The following is a 23833-nucleotide window of genomic DNA, read 5'->3' on the forward strand; positions in this document are numbered from 1 at the left end:
TTCTTTGGGGAGTGTGGCTGAGGTGCTCGCAGCCCACCCCAGGCAGTGCGGGGGCACCAGAGCCCAGAAGACGGCACACCCAGAAGCTGAGCTCCTCCGGGGCCAGCAGGGGTGCACCCTCACCCCCTGGCACGCTCCCGGTCCCAGGCACGGCCTGTTCCTCTGCCCGCAGCCTCCCCGGCACTGCCCCACTGGCTCTTTCCTGTCAGTTGAGATCTGGGGACCACAGTCACTCTCTCAAGTCGCCAGCTCCCACTGTGGGCAGAACCTCTCCATGTGGGACACGTTCATGTTCATCCCAGTTGCTGTTTCCCCATCTTCATCATGTGTCCTCAGTACAGGCTACTCTGACGTGGGCTGAGCGAGCAGGCACAGAGGGAAACTGACCAAGGCAGACAGCACCCCACCTCCCTCCACTCCTCAGACATGGGGCTCACACCTGGGCCAGTCCCCCAGCAGTCTCCCTCAGGGTCTCTGTCGCTGGAGTCAGAACAGCCACTCTGCTCAGCGAACATGTAAAACCACTCCACGTGGTTAAGAGTTCACAACAAGGAACCTGAGGGCAGGGGTGGATGAGCCATGTCAGCCAATAGTACCCAGGCAGTCCCATGGGCAGCAGAGCCCTGCCACCCCACCAGCCTGGGCTCAGGAGCAGACCAGGTGATGAGATGGGGACAGCACTGCTCAGCGCTGAGTGACACGGGTCCAGACACCCACGTCCTCCCAGAGTGTGTCTCTGAGGATGTTTCTCAGCAGCACCCCGAGGACAACCTGGGGACACAGTCCAAGGCAGGGGACACGCCTACAGAAGCAGCAGGGCGCAGGCAGAACACGCTGGGCAGAAGGCACCTCCTGGTCAGGCAGGTGGGATTGCCCACAAGCCCCTTCCTGATTGTCACACCCGGGCCCGGGCCCAGTCCTCTCCTGTGTGGCTGGCATTTCCAACAAGGCCTCAGATGTGCTAACTCTCTGATGCCAGCAGTCACCCGAACAGAACAGGCTCAGAATAGAAACCAAAAATAGCACAGGCTCTCTCAACAGACGCTGGAGAATCCTAACAGCCCTGACTGCATGCCAGAGCGTCTGCTTGCTGAACCTCAGCAAGAATTCGCAGGTGAGGAAGTTGGGCACAGAGAGGGTAAGAAACTGGCCTGAGCCACATGCCAGCACGTGGCAGGACCAGGACTTGCTCCCAGATCTCTGGCTTCTGGTCCTATCCTCTTCATCTCGTCTAACTGTTTGGCTTCAGACAAACCCCACACTACCATGAGAATAGTGAATCTTTCCTCGCTGAATCCAGAGGCTTTGAAGGCCCCCTCCTGTCAGGTGCTAAACAGGCAGTGAGACAAGACAGAAATAACCACCCTCCTACCCCTGCTCAGCCCGTATCCAGCTCTGCAAGCCAAGTGGGCAGGAGCCCAGACACTGGAGCTAAAGGGCCAGCCCCTGCCCGCGTGCGGACGTGAGGCCCAGGTGGTGTGGTGCTGTCCTGGGATAGGTCCCTGGTGTTCCCAGAGCCTTCCAACACGGCCCACCAAGGAGGGGCCTTTAAGGTTCTTCCCAGAAAGCATTGCCCTGGAAAGCGTCGGGCCCCACAGACGGCAACAGGAGGAAAGCTGGAGGGTGGAGGCCTGCGCATCAGACTTCAAGATGACGTAAACATCAGCCCGTCAGAACTCACACCTTACAAAACGGGACCTCTTCGGTGACTGCTGCGTCTTCTGCTGAAGCAGCCACATGGGCTAGAACAACCCGAGAGCTCTGATTACTCTTTTAAGAACAGCCGTCGTCTGAAGTACCACCAGGAAAAAACTGGTCTCAGTGCCGAAAAGTAAACTTCCTCTTTTGGTTCAGAATAAAAATACGACTTCCCTCCTTCCTCCTCTGCTGGATATGTTCCCAGGATTTTATTTCCTCAGGACCGCTGACTGGACTCTCAAATGTCAGCGTCAGCCCAGAGAAGGTCTTCCAGCCACCACTCTGTCCTTTTATACTTTTATGACATATGAGCTGCTGGGCACACACAAGAGAACACACCAGCCTCATGTGGGCACAGACGATGCGCCCCTGTCACCCAGACCCCTTCCCCTCATACCCTCGGCTCCCCTGTGCCCCCATCCTCCCGCAGCCCTGCCCCAGATGCACAGGTGTCCCACCGGCTGTCCCGGCCTAGATAGGGGCAGGGGCTGCGTCCTGGGCTTCCCCATGGGCATCATTCCTTGTGTCCAACGTGCGAAAAGCATTGGCTAAACCCTCCGTCTGTCTGCACTGTGACGAGGAAATGACGTTACAAGAGAACAGCAAGAACGTTTCTAAAATGCTGTGCAGACGTCGCTGTGTGCCCTGTGAGGTGGGGGGCGGGTCTGGGGGCCTCACGCACTGAGGAATCTGGACCTGCCAATTTGTTACTCCCCTTCCAGATCTCCGTCAAACCCTCCAAGTAAGAGTCATATGGTTAACACTCACAGGGCACTTCTGATGTGCCAGGCGCTGTGTTAGGAATCCTCCTCTTTAATTCTTAATATAAGCTGCATTATTGTGTGCTTAATATTTTTCTTCAAATCGATCTACTTTGTTTTTGGTCACATTCAGCTTGTGGGATCTTCGTTCCTGACCAGGGACTGAGCCAGGGCCATGGCAGTGGAAGCACAGAGTCCTAACCACTGGACCACCAGGGAAGTCCCTAAGTCAATTTACTCCTAAATTCAAATACCAGCATTAAGTAATCACATACACGAAATCAGGTATCATGCTATGGCATTTGGGCAGAGGAGGTCTATTTGTTTTTACGACGAAATTCACCATTTTAAAGTAGGCAATTCACACTCAACTTAGGATCCTCACAGTGTTGGATGGGCTTCCCAGGTGGCACTAGTGGTAAAGAATCTGCCTGCCAATGCAGGACACATAAGAGATGTGGGCTCGATCCCTGAGCTGGGAAGATGCCCTGGAGGAGGGCATGGCAACCCCCTCCAGTATTCTTGCCTGGAGAATCCCGTGGACAGAGGAGCCTGGCAGACTACAGTCCACACGGTCACAAAGAGTCTGACACAACTGAGTGACTTAGCATACATGCACAGTGTTGGGTAACAGTCACTGCAGTGGACATTTTCATCCCCTGGGAGACCCTGTTCATCGGCCATCACTACCCACTCCTCCTCTCACCAGCCCCCAGCAAGCTGCCTTCTCTGTGGACTCACCTACTCTGGACATTTCACGCAAAACCCCACAATATGTGCCTTTTACGTCTGGCTCCTTTCACTCAGAGTATTCTAAAGGTTCGTTTATACTGCATTTATCAGTACCTCATTCCTTTTTGTGGTAATTTTCTCTCACAGACCACATAAATGGACAGACCACACTTATTTACCCACTGATCAGCCAGACACCTGGATTGTTTCCATGTCTTGGCCTTCATGCACAATGCTGCTGTGAACTCTACGAATGAGTTTTTGTGTGGATGTGTGTGCTCAGCTCGCCTGGGCAGGTGCCAAGGAAGAGGGCTGCTGGGTCACCTGGCAGCTCTCAGCTTCACTTTCGAAGGACCCACCAAAGGTACCACGGCATTCTGATGATAAAAAACTCTTTAAGACAAGTAACATTCAATGGCTTCCACTTGACATTATTTTAAGAAACACTGCTGCAGCCAAAGCTACTGGAGTGGGTTTGCATGTCTGGGGGCAGAGAAGCAGCGCAGTGGAGGCAGGGCTCCTGCAGTCCTGATGGAGTCACAGCAGGCGGACTGGGGGGCGGGGAAGGGCAGGAAGCAGGCAGACGCCATACTACAGCGCCTGGCTGCCGGTGGAGTGGCAGGGACACAGAATGTCAAGGTGGGGAGGGTGTGCCCGCTTCAGGAGACGGAAGGAGGCCGTACAACAATGAAGACAATGAAGCTGGAGGTGCTGGCAGGATCAGAACAGAGAACAGAGACAGCCAAGGCAGCTGTGCCAGGGGCTGGGGCGGGCGCTGGGGGAGCCCAGGAGAGCGGGCATGGGGCACAAGTCAGAAGGCGGTGAGTGGCCATCAGCGACATCCAAAAAGGGCCAGGAGAGGGGGGGAGACACAGGAGAACCCTCCTGTGGTGCAGGGGAGGGGAGCTGAGGGGATTCAGGGCATGATGCCAACCAACAGGGATGCAGAGTCCAGAGGAGGCAGCAGGAAGCAAGCCTCAGGCTGGGAGGGCTGTGACTTCTATCCCTGGTTATGCCAACAAACAGCTCCAACACCCAGTGTGGGGCCCTCGGCCCTCCAGACCTGCTGCACAGGGCCAGCCTCTGTGGCGCAGCACGGAGCCCATCACCACCCTCCCCCACCTCCAGCCAGCATTGCAGAGCACCCCCCACCTGCTGCGGCTGCTCTGCAGGCCACCTGCGCTTCCGGCCTCCCCCGTCTCTCCCCGCTTCCTCCCACGGCCTCTGGACAGAGGCCCCGACTGTCTGCACACTGGGGCTGCCTCACAGGGCCTGGCGCAGAGCCGGGCACACAGCTGCCCCAGGAAGGAGTGACTCAACCCCACCTGCTCCCACGCTGCCCCAGCCTCGGCTGCTCCCCACATTCTCACCCAACACCCAAGTCCAGGGCCCCCAGAATCTCACGGGGTGTGGAAACATGGGCTGTGATGCTGCTGGGGGTTAAAAATTACCACAAGTTGGAGTTGGAGAGAGAGCTGCCCCCACACGTTTTCGTCACCTCACTAATCTGGTTCCTCCTCAGGAAAATGGCAGCAGCAGCCTTGGAAGCCAACAGATGCCCCCATGAAGGATCTGAGTGGATGGAGGTGAGACCCTTCACTCCTCCTGCAGGGCCCATGGCTGCTCGCACGCCTTTGCCGCACCCTCTTTGGTCCCATTGGGCACCTCCCCCACCCAGGAGAAAAGCACGACTGGAGAGGCCCATGTCTGGCAAGGCGGCACTGACTCAATTTCACACTAAAGTTAACAAGCAGAAACAAACCGCAGCTGGCATACCATGTAATTTTTTTAATTCTTAAAAGATTAGAAGTATGCTGCTGAATGTCAAAACACAAAAACCAAAAAGAAGTTAAAGTTGTTATTTTCCTTTTGGTTTTATCTCCATTAGCCAAATACTTCTCTTCAAACAACGTTTACGTTGCCTTTGTCCTACTTTGTTGAGGAAAATAATCATATAGGAGTGAGTTTCCAGCACGGATGACAGTGCACACACAGATCTGCCCAGAAAACACTCCACTTTAGAGAAAGACGTGTTTCCTGGCCTCACTGGCCACCAGCCTCCTACTCCCTCGGTCAGCCCGGGGACGACCAAGGGGAGGACGGGTCCTTCGGCATACCTGTGCTTCACAGGAAGACAACGAAACCTGGGGAGGCCAGCCTGCTCACTCACTGACCGCAGGCTCGGCTGCTGCTGGCCAAACTCACCGAGGTGACTGCTGAATTTATTGATGGCTTACTATGTCCCCCAGCCTGCAAGGGAAGCACTTCACAGGAAAGTAGAGAGGGTGAACGAGGCAGTGACCACCGAGGAGGCTCAGTGCCAGCTCTTCAGCCTCAGGACCCAAATAGAACTTACGCAAGGCTCCCGAGTCCTTCCTTGAAGACTACCACATGTTCTAAGCTGCTCCCTGGAGGACTCATAGTCTCTCCACCAACCAGCTTCCAAGGCGGGCCTACCAGTGGCAGGTAATTTGCACCTGGCAGCCCCAACTTGCAGTGACCTCTCCCTTGGGCCCAGGATGCCCACTCCCCCTCTGTGGTCATCATTTCTGTGCACCAAGGACTTCCAGTCCACTGCCTCCTGGGCCTGTAACAGAACTGTGTTCCCTGCTCCTCAGGGATCAGCCATGACCCTAGCCAGTAAAACATGGCAGAAGGGAAGTGTGACGTTCTGCATCCAGCACCTCAGAGACCAGTTCCCCGCAGCGTATGTGTGGGGGGTGGTGGTGGTGGAGGCCTGTGTCTCGGCCAAAGAGAAAGGATGAGATGCCCAAGCATGCATGTGGCCCTGGAGTTCACAGCAGCATCGCTCCTAACAGCCAGCCAGTGAGAAGAGCTTCCCTTCACAGATGAATGGGTAAATACACAACAAAACGTGGTATACCCATACAGCCTTAACAAGGAAGGAAGTAGAGGCACAGAGAGGGCCACTTAGGGTTGGCCCTGCAGGTCAGCAACAAAACTGGACCCTCCTACCGGGCCCTCCCCTGGCCTCAGTGAGACCGAGAGAGACGTGGAGCTGCGGGGACACGGACAGGCCCTCAGAGGCCAGCTGCACTGGCCTGGGACTTTCTCTCTCAAGTGACTGGATGCTCAGAAGTCACCAGTTCATTGGGCACTGTGCTTGGCCCCTTCCACATCACCTCCTGCGAGGCGGGAGGCCTTGGGGGATGGATTCCAGGTTACATCCTGTGAGCCTCATGGCACAGGTTTTTAAACATCTTTTATTTCTGAGAGCTTGATTCAGAAGCAGTGCGCCAATGAAGCTTCTTTCTTTTAAAGAAGACAGTATTTGTTCCCCTCCTCCTAGTTTTAACCCAATTTTCTTTTTCTTTCCTCCCAATGGCCTTTAGTGGCCTACCACATAGATTTCTTCACCATCCACTGGCTGGCAGAGCAATGCCACAAATCATTGATGCAGACCCCCACACACACACCAGGCCCACCGCCCACACAGGACACACAGCCTCAGGGAAGGCCAGTACCTCCTTCCCAGAGATGCCTGTAACCAGCCAGGCAGGCAGGGAAGTGGGGACCCCTCCCCAGCATGGCAGAGCTGCTCACAGGGCCTCAGGCTGGGCACAAGCACGTCCACACCAAGGGCCCCAGAGGGAACTCACTCAGCACTGACGTGTCGTGGGTCACCCCAAAGTGACCCGTGGACCCACAGCCTGGACTGGAACAGAGGGAGCTGGTGAGCCCCAAGCAAACACGTTCCTGAAGAACGGGCCTGCTTTTTCTTTCAGAGCCTCCAGAAAGGAGAGGCATAAACCACCCACGACCACCTCATCATAAACCAACCTGACCTCAGTGAGGGAGGAGGTTTCTCCAGAAACCCAGGATGACAGGCTGGACGCCACTCCAGCCCAGAAGGGAAGGTTTCGAAAATCCAGCACCCAGGCACCTGGCCCTGGGAGAATGCCACTCCCTGAACTACATGGTAAATGGCAACCTGAGCCCCGAAAGCCGAAAGCCGTAGCTGACTCTGCCCGGGGAGGCGCCGCCCTCTCCGTAGTCTCTGAGGCTCGCAGAGCCAGCAGTCTTTCACTCCACTGTTCAGCCCCAAAGTCATCCTCCCTGCAGGCCACCCTGTCTACACGCCCCATCCTACATGCCCCATCCCAGCACCAGCCTGCCTGCCAGGGTCTCCTCCTCCCCCTCCCACATCCAACTGCTGAATAAGCCCCTCATTCCCCAGCCTCGCCCCCAGCAGTGCTCTCTCAGCCACAAGACCCCACACCCATAGGAAGGGAATGGGGGACAAACCACAGAAGGCAGCTGACCTCTTCCCAGCTCAGCCATCCAAGGGAAAGCTCTGTGCCATCCCGTGACGGTCACACAGGCCACAAAGACCCCTGGGCACTAAACAAACAACTTAGAGAAAACACACCAAAACGTTAAATGCAATTACAGTGACAAGGCTAGTTCTAGCTTGGCCCCTCCTACTTTTATGAACTTCCCACATTTTCTTTCATTACCATTAAGACAGGCATCATCAACATTCCCTGAGAGACACAGCACAGAGAAGAACCAGCCTGAAAACACTTGGTCAGCATGTATGTTTTATCAGAGCTGGCTTTAGTCTTTGGAAAAACTATGGATAATCAGATGGTGAAGAGGGAAAAAAGTTACCAAGATTCTTGCTCAAAGTCAAGAGAGCCTAATGAAAAAAACCTGGGAAGAGGGAGAGAGAGAGAGGGAAGAAATAATAAAGGGTTTGGTTTTGTTGTTTAAAGAAAGCATTTGTTTCTCTTTCATCAAGTATTAACATCTACCTAACACCTTGCAGTCAGGTTACATGGTGATTTCTTAGGCTACTTACTTTACTCTCCTGCCAATAAAGAATATTTTTTTAAAATCAAGAAGAAATGTATTTTCGGTCATAATTTATTCCTTCTCTCAATTAGAGCAGGGAGAGTGCTCCTTTAACACACAGGCAGGGTCAGATTAGTTGCAAAGACCCTGCTGTGAATGCCTCCTTATCCACTGGTCTTCTCCAGAACTGCATTCCACAGCAGACGGCAGCCTGACTGGGCCCCACACACAGGCTCTGGGGCCTGGATGGGCCAAGGACGCTGTCACACAGTCACGCTCCCACCAGGCAGGCCCAAAGCCCTCAGAGCAAACTCTACAGCCACTCAGCCCTGGTCTGTCCATGAGGTGAGGCCTCTGCGGGCTGGCCAAGGAGAGCTCCTGTTGGTTCCTCCAGCAAGAAGGCCACCAGGAGCTACATGATCCACCTGACTGCTTCTCCGAGCTCAGGCCACCATCCTTTGCATCTGCTGTCCTCCCCAACTCCATCCTTTCTGCCTATGTTTCCTGCCTTGTTGCTAAAAAGAAGGAAAACAGCAGTGGCTCACAACCCCCGCCTCTGAGGGGGATCTGTGTTGGGATCTCTGGCAAGCTTCAGGAACTTACTTATGCTCAGGCCTCACCCAGAATAATTAGAAACAAAGGTGATGGGGGCCTAGCATTTGAGAATCACTGGCTCAGAGGAAGCCAGGAGACACAGCGAATAGCAAGTGAATGAAGAAACCCAGGCAACAGGGAAACAGAAGGGGGAGAAAAAAAAAGCAGGGCCAGAAAGCAAGGTTAGAACCCAAGACCACACCAGAGTTGGGACAAGAGGCTGGTTCTGAGCTGAGCTTCCTGGTGGCCAAAGCAAAGATGACTCACACTGTCTACAGACAAAACAGACCAGAGTCACAGAAGAAGCTTCTCCTTGTCCTGGGGCTGAGATGAACCCCATCCTCATGTCCTCATAAGGGGACACACAACGTGACGTAGATGAAATGTGCTCCCAACACCAGGACCAGACCCCTATGAAGTGGACAAGGGCCCCTCTGCACCCGCATGGCAGCCCTTGACCCACAGTCAGCAGTTGGGCTGCCACTGACTCTTCACTGGAAATAAACTCCTACCAGAAATCAACGCCCACATCTACGCCATGCTCCCAAATCATTTCATGGTCCAGCTGACAGCCGTGTATCTAATCAGCCATCCTGAACTCAGCATGCAGTCATGAAGTCACAAGGGAACTGACTCTGTCTCACTGGGAAAAGCAAGGAAAGGCATCCACCGGTGTACCGATGGCTCCAAGAGAACATGAGAGATCATCCCCTCATCACCGTCCACCCCCAGACCCATGGCTGTGGCTGTTCAGGTTGGGAAGGGCAGGGCCTGTCCTTGGTCAGTGGCCTGCTGGTCGGGCCTCATGGCCCCCAGAGGCAGACAGCAGCCATGTGGGCCTGGGAGCCCTGAGGGGGACGCTCTGCACAGTGCGCTTCTGCAATACGTGTGTCCCCCTCAGCAGCAAGCATCTTTAAACATGTGTGTGAAAACCAATGGAGCCAAGGGTAAGGCACCTTCCTGCCCCCTCAAAGGTGACATTTTCTTTTTGATCCACACACCATATCACCATGTTTCAAACTAAGCACTGACAAGTTAAAGTGCCAACTACTCACAGCTGCCGAAGTGGAAACAAACCAAGTGTCCATCAACAGATGAACAGACAAATTGTGGTCTGTCCACATAACGGAATCTCATTCAGCCATAAAAGGCATGAAGCACTGACACTCGACCATGGGGGTGACTCTGGAAGACAGGGTGCCGACGGGAAGAAGCCAGTGACAGAAGGCCACGTGCCACATGGTTCCATTCGTGTCAACTGTCCAGCACAGGCAAATCCATGGATGCCAGGGTGGGGAGGGGAGCAGCGGCTGCTGATGGGTGCAGGTCTCCTCAGGGTGTGATGAAACCAGCTTGGAACCAGGCAGAGGTGAGACTGTACAACACCGTGAATGTGATTAATGCCGCTGAGTACTTACACTTTAAAATGGTTGCTAATGTTGCTAGTTGTGTCCGGCTCTTTGTGACTACATGGACTGCAGCATGCCAGGCTTCCCTGTCCTTTACTATCTCCCAGAGTTTGCTCAAACTCAGGTCCATTTACCACGGTAAATTTTTTTATTAAAAAAAAAAATAAAATAAGATAGCTGAACTCTCATTGTTTTGCCTTAACAGAAGTGCTAATATAATTTAACCCACATCAAGATTTTGTATAAAGATGATTGTTATGCTACAACTGAAAAAACCCAGCTTTGAACCAGAGAGTATGAACTTCAGAATTAGGACCGCTGGTGGTTAGTCCTTATTTAAAAATAAGTTCCCAAAGAGTTCACATCTGTGAGCAATACACATTGAAGCACTTATCAACAAAGTCAAGTCTCGGATTTGCTTTGAAATAATCCGGTGGGGGAGGGAGAAGAGCCTAGATTAAAACAGTCAAGCTGAACTATTCTACTTTTATAAGCTGGAAACCCTCCATAATGATAAGTCTTACTTTGTTTTCAAGCAAGTTTCCAAAGATCTCTGACCTGCTGGACAGTATTCTGTGTAGATAAAAGAACTAGATGCCTCTAAGCTGTCAAATACCAGGGGCTCAACCAGGTGCCCTCCACCTGAGCCCCACAGCACACGGTCACCTGGAGGCAGACCTGGACACAAGCAGCCACACAAAGGGCTCCCCGAAAATAACCAGAGTCCCAGGCCAGGCCACCGGGCAGCAGCACACAGAGGCGTCTGGCCTGGTCTCTCACACTGCTAACTAATGGCCCTCCAAAATGCCAGTCCCAAATTCAGCCATCAGCTGGGGTCCCGGCAACGTCTGCAAATACGGGGATCATGCACCAAAGTGCCTCTTCCACCGGACGGAGCTCACCCTCTGGGCTATGGACTAGGAACAGGACGCTGCCAGAGCCTCCTTCCCAACAGGCAGGAGAAGCTGATGCTGCAACTAACTGCCGGCTCACCCATCCCTGCTCCCTCTTCCAGAAATAGGTGTGCAGGGGAGGCAAGGCAGGTACCTCCCTCCACCCACCCCCACCGCACTCACAGAGTCGAGGGGAGCACATGCATGCAGCAGGTGTTCAACGAAACGCTGCTGTGTGGTCCTGACTCGATGGGCACTGCTCTAACGGTGCACTAAAAAGACTTGCTTCTCACAGACGCCAACGCAAGATGGAAGGTACCAGGATGGACAGAAGGGACAGGAGACGGGGGTTATGGTAAACACACCACCACCGAGAAGAGCACCAGGGAGGCCCTGCAGCGTGGGGCCCGGGTCAGCGGGGAGGCACAGCGAGGACAGAGGTCTGGGGGGCGTCTCACAGGGACACAGCAGACGGGGCAGGAAGCTCCACTGCCCTGAGCAGGCACCTGCCTCCACAGGACTCCGTGGAAGGCCGCAAGTCCCCAGAGCAGGGCTCAAGCCACGAAGGGAGGCGAGTGGACACCATAGGAGGCGTGGGGGCTGTGAGGAGCTGGCGCACGCAACCCCATCCAGAGATGGCGCCGACCCTGGCGCTGACCCAGGGTTGCCAGGCAACGGGGCAGGCCCTGGCTGCCAAGTGTTCTGATTTGTCAATGAAGCCGCAAGTCTGGATTGCTATGTAAGATCTCCTGATTTTCATGTTGGCATCTGGGGTAGACCGAATAATGGCCTCCCAAAGATGCCCTCATCCTAATCCTGGTTAGATGGCAAAGGGGAATTACAGCAGCAGATGCGATTAAGGTCTCTAATCAGATGACCTTAAAATAGGGAAGAGGACCCTGGATTATCCAGGGGGCTCCATGGAACCACAAAGGACCTTAAAGTACAAGTGGAGGCAGGCAAGCCGTGTCAGAGGGCACAGTGGGAGAGGGACGGGACTATAGATGCTGGCTTTGAAGAGGAGGGACCTCGAGGCAAGGAGCTGGAGAAGTCTGGGTACGGAGCTCCCCAGAGCCTCCAGAAGAGCCAACCCTGCCTACACCCAAAGAGCCACATGGACTAGACGTGCAGAACCTTATTGCTTTAAGCCACTGCGTGGGTGGTAATTTGTTACAGCAGCCATAGGAAACCAATACAGCAACCAAGTTCAATCTTGGAAAAGAGGCACCAACAACCCAAACAAAAGGCACCAGCGGGCTGGATGGGGCCCAGGGACCACTTCTGCCTGGTGCACATGGGGGGAGACCCGCTCCAAGCCTGGCACACAACAGCTGCTCACACATGCCCTGAGCTAAGGACTCGACCCCTCGCCCCGACAATGTCATCACACAGGGCTCCAGGGGTTCTAGAGAACACAGCCGCTTGGCTGTCAGAAGTCCTCTCCCCAGGGACCTGCTCACTAGGCAGGAGTGCTGCCCCGCCCGGCCCGGACCCAAGGAACCAGCTTCCCAGAGAGGAGGGGCAGCCAAGAGCCCCCTCCAGCCCCACCTTCAGCAACAAAAGAAAGGAGTGTAGGCATTCCAGGTCCCCAGGGAAGCCTCCAGCACCTGCTCCCAGTCACCCCGGGGTGCACCCACTCACCACAGCAGTGACATCACTTCAGTCTGTCTCAAACAGCAGAGGACCTCTTCTCACAGGAGCTCTTTCCAGCTCCCCACGCTTGGAGGGAGCAGAGTTACTCAGATCAGAGGTCGGGGAGGGGAGCACCGGGTGCCCCTTGCTGCCAAAGCCATGTGAGAACCAGGGTGGACTGAAGGCTGATTGGGGCCTCCGCTCACGCCCCGGCCTGTCTCCACCACACCCTCCCGGCTCAGCGAGCCTGACATCTCACCCAGGGCTCGTCATGGCCCGTTCCTGCTGCTTGGGGTCCTCTGCCCCCAGAACTCCCACTTTTCCTTCAAGATTCTGCTTATGAACCATCTCCTCTCTGACACCCAAGTTCATTCTCAGCGTCTGCCCACACTTTCTAAATGTCTCTCTCTTAGAGTTGACACTACCTGTCCCATGTCAGGAGCCACTCTCTGCAGATCATCAGCTACTTAAAGGCAGGAACTTACATCCTTTGTTTTTAAACTAGAGTATTTATAACACGGATTCACAACACAGTGTTAATTTCAGATACACAGCACAGTGACTCAGTAGTGTGTGTGTATGTTTCTGCAGATTATTCTCCCTTATGCTGTTGCTGCTGCTGCTAAGTCACTTCAGACGTGTCAGACTGTGTGTGACCCCATAGACGGAAGCCCACCAGGCTCTCCCGTCCCTGGGATTCTCCAGGTAAGAACACTGGAGTGGGTTGCCATTTTCTTCTCCAATGTGTGAAAGTGAAAAGTGAAAGTGAAGTCGCTCAGTCGTGTCCGACCCTTAGCAACCCCACGGACTGCAGCCCACCAGACTCACTACAAAATACTGAGTATTGTTCCCTGTGCTATACAGTAGGCCCTTGTTGGCTATCTATTTTATGTATATATATTTTTGTGGGTGTGTGCATGCTCAGTTGTGTCTAACTCTTTGCAACCCCATGGACTGTAGCCTGTCAGGCTCCTCTGTCCATGGAATTTTCCAAGCAAGAATACTGGAGCAGGTTGTCATTTCCTACTCCAGGGGATCTTCCAGACCCAGGAATTAAACCCACGTCTCTTGCATCTCCTGCATTGATGGCATATTCTTTACCACTGTCCCACCTGGGAAGCCCTATTTTATATATAGTGGTATGTATATATTAATCACAACCTCCTAATCTTTCCCTCCTAGGAACTTACATCTTATCATGTATGTATTCCTAACCTACAGTATATAACACTTGTGTGTTCAGTAAACATTAAAAGCTGAATAAACTGGACAGAAAACTACTTTTTTCTGGAAATACCATAAATGATGATATCGTGGTATGTGTTAAATACACCAGGTAAAACCTTATTTCTGACCTTTAATCAATAAAGTGCATCTACCTACATAAGGAGTTCTAAATTACAGCTATCTATTATAATTACTTTTCAGAAGTGTAATTCTACATTTTACAAGCAGTGCCTGCTGTGGTCATCACAGTTAGAGGTGAAGGAAGGAACTTGGCTTCCAGGCTGGCCCGGCAGTGTCAGCTGCACTGACGTGGCTAAGAGCCAGGCTGAAGGAGGTCACCAAACAGCTGGGCCAGAGTCTCTTCTGCTCTCACCTTGCTGACTCTGTTAACCCAGCCCACTTTCCTGGGTGACTGAAAGGTAAACCTCTGCATCCAGGTGGTCACCCAACCATCCTCCTCTGGCACGACTCCCCTAACCTGACCCCTCCCCTCCCGTCCTTCCCAGCCCATCCACAGTAGCTGAAAGGAGGTCAGGGTCCCAGCACCCCCACACCTTGTGACTGCAAAGGCTTCCGGCTTCCTCTGGCTCCAGCGTTGATGACCACCCCCCACCCCAATCCCTGACACTCCCAGGAGCCACTCTCTGCAGATCTGCAATTCAGCTTCGCAGCCCACACACACCATCAGAGTGCTCTAGAGCACTTCTGAAAACACGACTGGCTCCCTCACCACAGTTTGGGGTGCAGCCCCATCGCAGGCATTCTGAAAAGCTTTCAGGCCATGTGACCTGCAGGTGCAGCCAACAATAACTGCAGGCTCCAAGGGCATTGACAGCCACCTCCCTAGGCGGCAAGGAGGCCCCAAGGAGCCCCCTCCTCAAAGAGGGACTCCGGCCTCTTTACCCTGACACACACCCCAGGGCTGGCTCTGGAACTGTGACCCATCCAGCCTGGTGAAGGCAGCCTGGCCAGGCCCTCACCCACAGGAACTAAGCCACACTGCAGGCCCTGCCAGAGGGCACCCCCAACACTGGAACCCCAAGGCCACAGCCCCATTGGAGCCACTGGCCACCCAGTGCTCCCTGCTCTTAGGAGGCATCTGCCTGGCAGGGCTGCTTCCACAGCCTCCTCCACACACACCCCACACCCCCGCCAGGCACCCGTCCCCCATCTGCCTTCTGGCTCCCTGTCCAACCAGGTCCAGCTGTGATCTTGTCTTCTCCCTGACTCTTCCAGACTTTTCTCCACTCTTGATTTCCTGACTGAGAATCAAAGTTACAACTCAACAAACCACCAGCTTCTGCCTCACTAACACTGTTTTCTTTAGTGGTGGTAGGAGCCATGACTTTTCTCACAAACACCCAGCTCTGACCTCAGAGACCTTGTGCTGCACTCCCGCAGGCTGACGCTGCCCTCAGATAGTGGCCCTATGATCATGGAACCGCCCTGACTTGACACCCATACTTCTGCATCAACCAACTCCCTCTCAGAAAGTGGCCTAAAAGCTATTTCTGTGATCATCCGTTTCCCAATATAACCCATGACAGCTCCGAATATCAAACAGGTACTCAGGGAGGACATACTTTCAAGTAAAAATGTGAACTTTTCAGCCCATCATCATTCCTTGATTGCCATGACCTTGGGGGAGGCAGACACAGAGAAGGGGACAGACTCCAGCTAGCAACCTTTAGTTCTCAGGATGTACTCACCCCATAGTCTTAGAGAGTTTACAAAACAACCAACTCAAGTCCAAACCTCCAGGGCCTCCCAAGAGCACAGGGCAGGTACTGACACATAGCTGTTTATCACCCCTTGGCTTGGGAGCTGCAGGCAGTTTTCAAACCTTGGGAAAGTGATCACACCCCAGCCTCCTCACCCATGGGAGGTAGGATCAGAAAAATGACCTGTGTGCTAGAAGGCATGCATGTGTGAACCGCCTACTGAGGAAGGTGAAGCATCATATTTTTTATTTATATTCAACATTTTTAAACTACCAAGTTTTTCGGTATGAATTTGATCACATTTTAACAACAGCATTACCAGAGCATTTTTTAGTCCTAAACTCCCATGTGCTATGTTTACAGAACGAATGTGTAGAGTTTCAGGATCACAGAGTTAAAAAAAAAAAAAAAAAAGCCCCTTCTCTCCAAGAGCAATTTGGGCGATTACTTTAGCACAGCTTTACTAACATAAAACCCATCACCAGCCACACAGACTTCCTCCCACCAGTCCAGCCAGGCTCCCCCCAGGTTCCTGCTCTACACAGCCAGGCAGCTCTGGGTCTCAGAACTGACTTCTGCACCTCTGGGCAAGGAGGGGAGGTGTCACAGAAACAGCTCATGAGGCCCTAAACTCAGACAGGCGAGGATTCAGGTCCTGCCAGCACCAGGTGGGTGCCCATGAACAAGCCCGGCCCCTCTGAGCCCCAGCTCTGCTCCCCTGTGAAGCGCCTGCCTCTGGGTTGCTGTGAGGTACAGTGAGGCAGTGGGCACACCTGGGACGGCTGCAGGACGAGGCCACGGAAACACTATGGTTTTCAATCTGACACAGGTGGCGGCAAATATCAGCTGGGGCAATGACTGGCTGTGTGGCCTGAGGTCAGCTGCTGAACCCCTCTGAGACTTAGTTTCTGCATGGGCGAAAGAAGTAGTGACGGGTCTTGGAGGATCCCTGCGCCCTGTGGAAGGAGTTGCACAGCGCCAGGCACAAAGGAGGCACCCAAAGATTGGCAGAGCTCACACACACCCACGTGTCTGGTTTTGACGGACAAGATGATCATTACTACTGGAAAAAAAAAGTTCCTTCCAAACTGCAAACACCAAAGACTATGAAATCACTCTGAACTGCTGGAGGGAGGAGCAACTTCCATTAACACCAGAGGCCACCACCAACAGCCCCGTGGGAGTTTGCTCCTGTCCAACGCCACGTCCCCTGCCCTCTCTCAGCTGCATTTCTCAAGAGCCTTGACAGCGAACATCTTGCTTGATGTGTGGGAATGAAGAACCAGCTTTTCAAACAGGATTCTGGACTTGAACTGCCTCTTCAAACAGCACTGACGTCTACGTTCCCTTCGTTAAGGACAACATCCTGACTAACCCACAGAGTCATCGTGCTGTGACCACAGGTCAAATTACAATCACGTAAGAACAAGTGAAAACATCACTGTGAGAAACTAAATTCCCTTCCCAAACGTCAAGCCACCATCTCACTCAGAGCACTTGGGAGGCAGCAAGGACCTGCTGCTGGTGACTCTCGAGCACAGCCAGCCAGTGCAGACTCCTCACTGGCCTTCCTGGTCTGTCCTGTGGGCATGCATTCCCAATCTGGCCCCAGAACCAGCAGCATCAGAGAACACCTAGTAACTGGCTGAAAAAGCCCATTTTCAGGCCTCACCCCAGATCCATTGGGTCAGAAATTCTGGGGGCATATCCACCCTCTGAACGATGCTAATATGCACCAGGGGCCACGGAAGACCACTCCTCTATCTGCAGCGGTTATTACTGGACTCTCTAGAGACAAGGAAAGCAAATCTCAGTGATTAAAGTGCCCAAAGCCATCCAGCCAGGAGGCCAATTTGTACCCACACCTGATTCCAAAGCTGTTGCATGGTCTCTGCAGCCAAACTGTCTGTGCCATTTGGTGTCCTCAGCTACGGAACCCTGTTCTGTGAAGCTTACTCTTCCTTAAGAGGGGGGAGTGACAGGAAGGATGAAGCCTGCACTCAGAAATAATGAATTATAGATGCTTTTAAACCCATATCATGCATCAGCCTGAATGGTCAGTCACCACTCAAGCTGAGCCTGATTCTCCTGGCTCCATTCACAATTCACGTGCCAGGAAGCGGATGGGGTCCCTTCCCTGGCAGCTCTGTGCACAGTTCCAACCACCACTTCGACCAGGTAAGGGACACGGCTGCCTGCTCTGTCTCCAGAGGCCTGGCGCGCTCCACCCAGATCAGGGCCCGCAGGAAGGCACAAAGCAGCCCCAGCACCTGGGTGCGCCGGGCTGAGTCACCAGAAGGAATCCCATGCACGTGGGGGATCGTAACAGTGCTGAGGATCTGCTCAAAAGAGAAAGGCCATTCTCTAAACCCAAAGCTGAAACTCAGCCTCTATCAGTTCAAATGGTCCATTCAAACCTCAGTGTCTTCACAGACACTAAAGTTAGGAAAAAGACACACATCTCCTTGTTCACAGTTCCCAGCCCTCTAAATAAACGTGGTGGTTTTCAGGTCACAAGTGTGTCCTATAACAGAAATGAGCACTCATCATGTGGGGTGTTCTGCAGGGGTTGGTGGAGTAGGAAGCACCTAGCTTTGGGAACCACACAGGCCTGAGTTTGACTCCTGGCTGGGTCAGCTCCTCGAAGGTTACTTAACCTTTCTGGGCCTGTTTTTCCACTCACAATGGGTGGCAACCCCTGTGTTGCATGTGGATGTGAAGACAGAGGGGAATTATATTCAACAAGAGTCTGCTGGAACAACTTTGCATTTCAAGCCATCAAGAATCTGGAAGGTAGGTGCGGTCAAACAAGCATGTGGACAGAGGCTACTCAACACACCCTCTCAGCCGCATGGACACTTACTTCACTGTTTGCTTTTCTCAACGTTTATTTTTAAACACCTTGAACAAACTAATTAAGACCAAAGAAAATTCCACTGAGGAACTTATCAGAAAGCTTGTCAATTTTCAAAAACTCAACAGATGGAGACAAACAGAGATTTCACAATGCATCTGGCAAAACCAAACGTACTCTCTCCCACCTCATCAATCCTGATAATCAGGTCACCCCGTGGTATTCAGTCCTCCACCAACTAACAGCTGGGCTTAGAACAAGTCTTTTCACCCCAGGACTCAGTTTCTCAGAAGAGATTAAGGCATCATAACATCTGGGGAGTCATCACCTGTCTAAATTCAGCCCCATCACCTATTGGCTGCATGACCTTGAGCACAAGACTTGCGCTCTTGGGCCTCAGTTTCCTCATCTGTAGAAGGGGGATAACACCCACTTGACTGGCACAGGACTGCTGGACCAACAGCAGCAGTTCTGGAAAGAGCAAGACAGAACCGTGGATCCTGCAGTGGGGATGGATAAGCTTGTTCCCTGCTGCCCACCACCCAGGACTCCTTATTCACATTTCATGCTACACTGGATGAAAATCTTTTTTCTTTTTTTAAAAATATTATTTGGCTGCATCGGGCCTCAGTTGTGGCTCATGGGCTAAGTTGCCCTGCAGCACGTTGGACCCAGTTCACTGACCAGGGATCAAACCCACATCCTCTGCCTTGCAAAGCTGCTTCTCAACCACGGGAGCACCAGGGAAGTCCTGGAAGACCTGTTTAGGTAGAACACCTGAACTAAGAGCCCAGCAGACAAAAGCAGAACTGGATAATTCCTCACATCCTCCATCTCCCAAATCCAAGCCCTTTGATTTCTCCAAGGCTCAGAGTCAATAGATCCTCAGCCATGAAACAACAGCCACAGTACTCCACACCCTCCAATTCACCAGGAAGGTTCTGGGGAAGGAGGAGAACAGCTGCCAGAGAGCTTTGAAAACTTAAAGGCACTTCCCTAGAAAGTAACAACAGCAGCCCTGTGCGTGAAAATCCTTCAGCACTTCAGGCAACAAAGAACTGAATGCTGCCACTCTCCCTAATGAAACCGAAACAATAATAATAATTATTATTATAATAAATGCCCACTCCTTGCGGCTGCTGCTAAGTCGCTTCAGTCGTGTCTGACTCTGTGTGACCCTATAGAGGCAGCCCACCAGGATCCCCTGTCCCTGGGATTCTCCAGGCAAGAACACTGGAGTGGGTTGCCATTTCCTTCTCCGCCCACTCCTTAGGTTTAGGAAAAGCCAAGCCATTGAAATAAATCAGAGAGACTTCCCTGGTGGTCCAGTGGCTAAGACTCCATGCTCCCAATGCAGGGGGCCTGGGCTCGATCCCTGGTCAGGGCACTAGATCCCATATGCCATAACTAACACCTGGTGTAGCCAAATAAATATTTTAAAAAATAAAATAAATCAGTGTCACAAGTAATTCTCAACTACTTTTGCAGGGCTCTTATCAGAATCCAAACACTCAGGAAACCAACGTCTTGTCATGGAAAACAGTTACACAGAGAGTCACCTGCATTTCTAGAGAGGATTTCCATAGAGGATGGGGCATTTTTCAAGACTGTACACACCATGCTAGCTTTCATCATGCGAGTCTTACATTTCTTCACACCTCAGGCACATGCTTGGAGTCACACACCCTGCTGGGAGAGAGGTCTCCCCAGAGCGCCCCATCTGCCAGGCGCAGGGAGGCAAGAAGCCTGTGTAAACCCAGATCAGTACACCCTACAGCACAACCCAGACATGCTCCTGGCCAGGGGGCTGGTGGGATGCAGTCCTGTATTGTGCCTCACCCTAATCAGCACTTTACCAAACTCTTCAACAGCCAGTAACTCATCCAGGACAGTGGAGGACAGCCTGGCCTGCTGTAGTCCATGGGGTTGAAAAAAGTAGGACACGACTTAGCAACTGAACAACAACTCATCCAGTGGGCTTCCCTGATGGCTCAGTGTTAAAGAATCTGCCTGCCAATGCAGGAGACCCAGGTTTAATCCCTAGGTAGAGAAAATCCCCTGGAGAAGGAAATGGCAACCCACTCCAGTATTCTTGCCTGGAAAACTCCATGGACAGAGGAGCAAAGGGGTCCTTGGGGTCACAAAGGGCTGGAAACAAGTGAGCAACTGAGCATGCATGCAACTCATCCAGTGCTTACAAAAGAAAAATTCAGTAAGACTGGTAAGGATGACTGACCCAATATTAATACTAAAGAAGCAAAAAAGTTTTAAAAATGTAAAAATACAGTACAGTTTTTTTTTAATGCAGATAAATAAAAAATGAGAAGATCTTGGCAGACTCTGACACAATCACCTGTACCAAACACAATTTCTGGAATGAGCACCACTCAGGAACAACCTGTAGGCCCTTTGGATGTTAATTTAAATACAGATGAAAACTTAATTATCAGTGCAAATTCAATCCCTGCTGCGCAGGATTCAGCATACGATCTGTTAGCACCTAACATGTTTTCTGCCAAATCTTCATTATCTTACATAATTGGAAGAGGGCAAGGACAATTAAAAATTAAAATTCACCTTTTTCAATCATTTTAAGCTCCTCCTGGAGGTGCAAAGAAACAACTCCTACTTCTCACCTTTTTCTGTTCAAGTTCTTAGTGAATGTTAAAAAGAGGAGAGGGATAACCCTGAACATCTCTCTAAAAAGAAATTCTAAAATATCCCAGAGAGAGCCCCGAGCCCAAGCTTCTAGTTCCGGCACCGACGCTGTATCACCGCATGACCCAGTGCCTCTCTCTGGGCCTCAGTTTCCCCAACTGAACCCTCAAGGTGGTTAAACTCATCCTCCTTCCAGCACAGGTTCCCACGCGTCCCCAGGGCAGCTAAAGGGCAAAGGGCCCCAGACGGAGCCCATGGGCGGAGGAATGGGTTCCCACAGGCCCCTGCCGGGATTTCTGGGGAGAGCGAGCTGTCCTCCCCCTTCCCCCTCGCAAAGCCACCGGGCCAACTCCGGGTTGCAAACAAAAACCTGTTGGCACGGACTCCTCTCGGAAGAGCCGGCCTCTCCCAAGGCGCTGGGCTCCCGGGAGCCGCCCCACGGGGAGAGAGACGAAGGGTCCCCTGGAAAAGGCGGCCCCACGCACCCCTTCACCCACCTCGACCAGCTCGGCAGGACCGCGGGGCGGGGTCTCTCCATCCCACGCGGAACAAAAGGCAGCTGGAGCCTGGCTCCGCCGCCCCCGTCCCCGCTGTGCCGTGGGGTGGGGAGGGCGAGCCCGGTCCCTGCGGAGGGGAGGGGGCCCGCGGCGGCCCAGAGAGGGGCGGCAGGCACCTGGACGAGGGCGGGGGCGCCCGGCCCGGGGAGGAGGGGCAGGGTGGGTCCAGCGGAAAGGTGGACGGCGAGGCCTGGACTGGCTCCCGGAGCTGCGGCGGGCGCGGGAAGCCCGGGGCTCCGAGGATACCAAAGGAAGAGCTCCCTGAGGGGAAGGCGGTGGGCGGGGGGAGGGGGGGGTCCCTGCAGAGGAATGAGGACCCAGACGGGAGGGGCCGTGCTCCAGCCCGTGGGGCGGGGCCTGCTGGGTAAGAGGGGATCCCGCCAGAGGTGGAGACCCGGCTGGGACTGAGGGGTGCATACTCCGGGAGGTGGTAGGGGGAGCCGCGCTCTGGGGGCGCTCTGGGGAGGGGCAGGGTCTGCGCCCTCGGTCCTCTCCGGCCCCCGAGCCCCAAGGCCCCGGCTCACCTGCGCTCCGCCGGGCCGACCCGGGTGCGCGGCTGCGGCCACCAGTAGAGCTGAGGAGGCGGGAGCGACTGGAGCCCGAGGAGTCGCAGCCGCTTCCAGCTCGGTTTGACACCCACACACCAGCCAACATGGCGGCCGGGAGGGGGCGCGCCGGCTGCGTGCGCGCGCCCGCCGGCCCCTCCCCTCCGCCCGGCCCAGGTCCCGAAAGGCCCCGCCCCCTGCCGTCTGGCCCCGCCCCGTGTCCCGAGGGCCCGCCCTTCCGCCCGGCCCAAGTCCCGCAAGGCCCCGCCCCCTGCCATCTGGCCCCTCCCCGCGCCCGCTGGCCAGGGTCCCAGCCAGCCCAGGCTTCACTTCCTCTGACCCCGCGACCTCCCTCGGGTACCCACGACCCCACGCAGACTACCCAGCCTTCCCACCACACCCCACAGCCCACGCCCCAATACTCTAAACAACGCCCAAAACCTACGCACGCGTGCCAACGACCCCGCACCACTGCACAAACCGTGGCAAATTCACCCCTGAACCCACGCACACGGCAAACTTCACTCAAACCCCACAAATCCCCCCACATCCCAGGCACGTCCCACAGGTCCACACACCCTCTCCTTCACACACACACGCCCAGAGCCCCCAGCCGAAGCTCAAACACGCTTCCCCTCGCAGTGTGCGCTTGTAAACATTATCAAGTCCGGGAGGTGGAGCCGGATGGTAGGGGTGGGTGATTATGCAGGGGCGCTGGGTGCTGGGGTACGAGTGTTACCTTTGGTGAAAATTCACTGATGTATGCTACAGATGTGTCACTTAACGTATGCATTCTACTTCAGTAAAACACACCTGAAAATTATTCTGAGATTGGTGCAGATGCTTTGCTAGACTGCTAATGGCATCACCGACTCTGTGGACATGAGTTTGAGTGAACTCCGGGAGTTGGTGATGGACAGGGAGGCCTGGCGTGCTGTGATTCATGGGGTCGCGGAGAGTCGGACACGACTGAGCGACTGGACTGAACTGAACTGAACTGAACTGAATGGCATTGTGACCCTAAGAAGGTGGGGCAGTGGGTTCACCCTCCTCCCCTGAGGGGCTTATAGACCCCCCCTGGTGCAGGTTTGCCCCTTCACAGGGCCTCACACTCTCACATAGGAAACACCTCCTACCTTCAGTTCAACCAGGGCCCACAAGACACCTGCTATGTGCTAAGAACCATGCTGGAGGAGGGCCAGACCCTGAAGAGGAGCCCAAGCCCAGCTTGCTTCAGTCACAGTGGGGTCAGCAGAGACCCCTCACAGCAGGGTCTGGGGATGCATCAGGGCTTCCTGGGTTGGCAGAGAGCACCCTCCTGTACCCTGTGATCCAAGGAGGCCTGGGTGACCTCAACACTATGCCAAGTTCTGGTTTCGGGGGGGCTGTGTCCAGAAGTCCCACTGTGCCCTCACTGGCAAAGGCATGGAAGGCAAATCACTGTCCTTCCCCGAGCCCCATATTCCTTTTGCCTGTGTGAGAGGAGATGGGGATGACAGCCCTCTGTTCTCACTAGCCGGAATCTAGACTGCCCTTCTCTGGCCACAAGATAAGAGGGAGAGAAGGAAGGAGAGAGAAGACTGGAAGGAGTGATGAGGGGGAGGGGAGAAGCCAAGAGAGACACTAACACCTCTGCAAAGCCATGAGGCCATCATGCCTTTGAAAAGTCTGACAGTGGTAGTCCCAGAGGCCAGAAACCGCTTGTTAAACCTGCCTTCAGACTCCACATGCCTTCTC

General features: G+C 53.8%; 1 protein-coding gene across 8 annotated transcripts in view; it reads right to left on the bottom strand.

Moving 5' to 3' along the window:
* Positions 1–22236, bottom strand: part of EPN2 (epsin 2) — a 51782-nt gene extending 29546 nt beyond the window's left edge. For 2 of the 8 annotated variants that reach the window (XM_055407418.2, XM_055407415.2), the window contains exon 1: positions 22076–22236. The gene's annotated coding sequence lies outside the window, so the exon portion shown is untranslated. Of the gene's footprint in view, positions 1–12543; positions 12733–21491; positions 21774–22075 lie in introns of those variants that run through there. The other 6 variants (XM_055407422.2, XM_055407421.2, XM_055407420.2 and 3 more) reach the window with 5 other exon arrangements.
* Positions 22237–23833: the final 1597 nt, after the last annotated feature.

Source organism: Moschus berezovskii, chromosome 20 (assembly GCF_049115385.1).
Source record: "Moschus berezovskii isolate FMDL1 chromosome 20, NW_MosBer_1.0, whole genome shotgun sequence".
NCBI classification, from domain to species: domain Eukaryota; kingdom Metazoa; phylum Chordata; class Mammalia; order Artiodactyla; family Moschidae; genus Moschus; species Moschus berezovskii.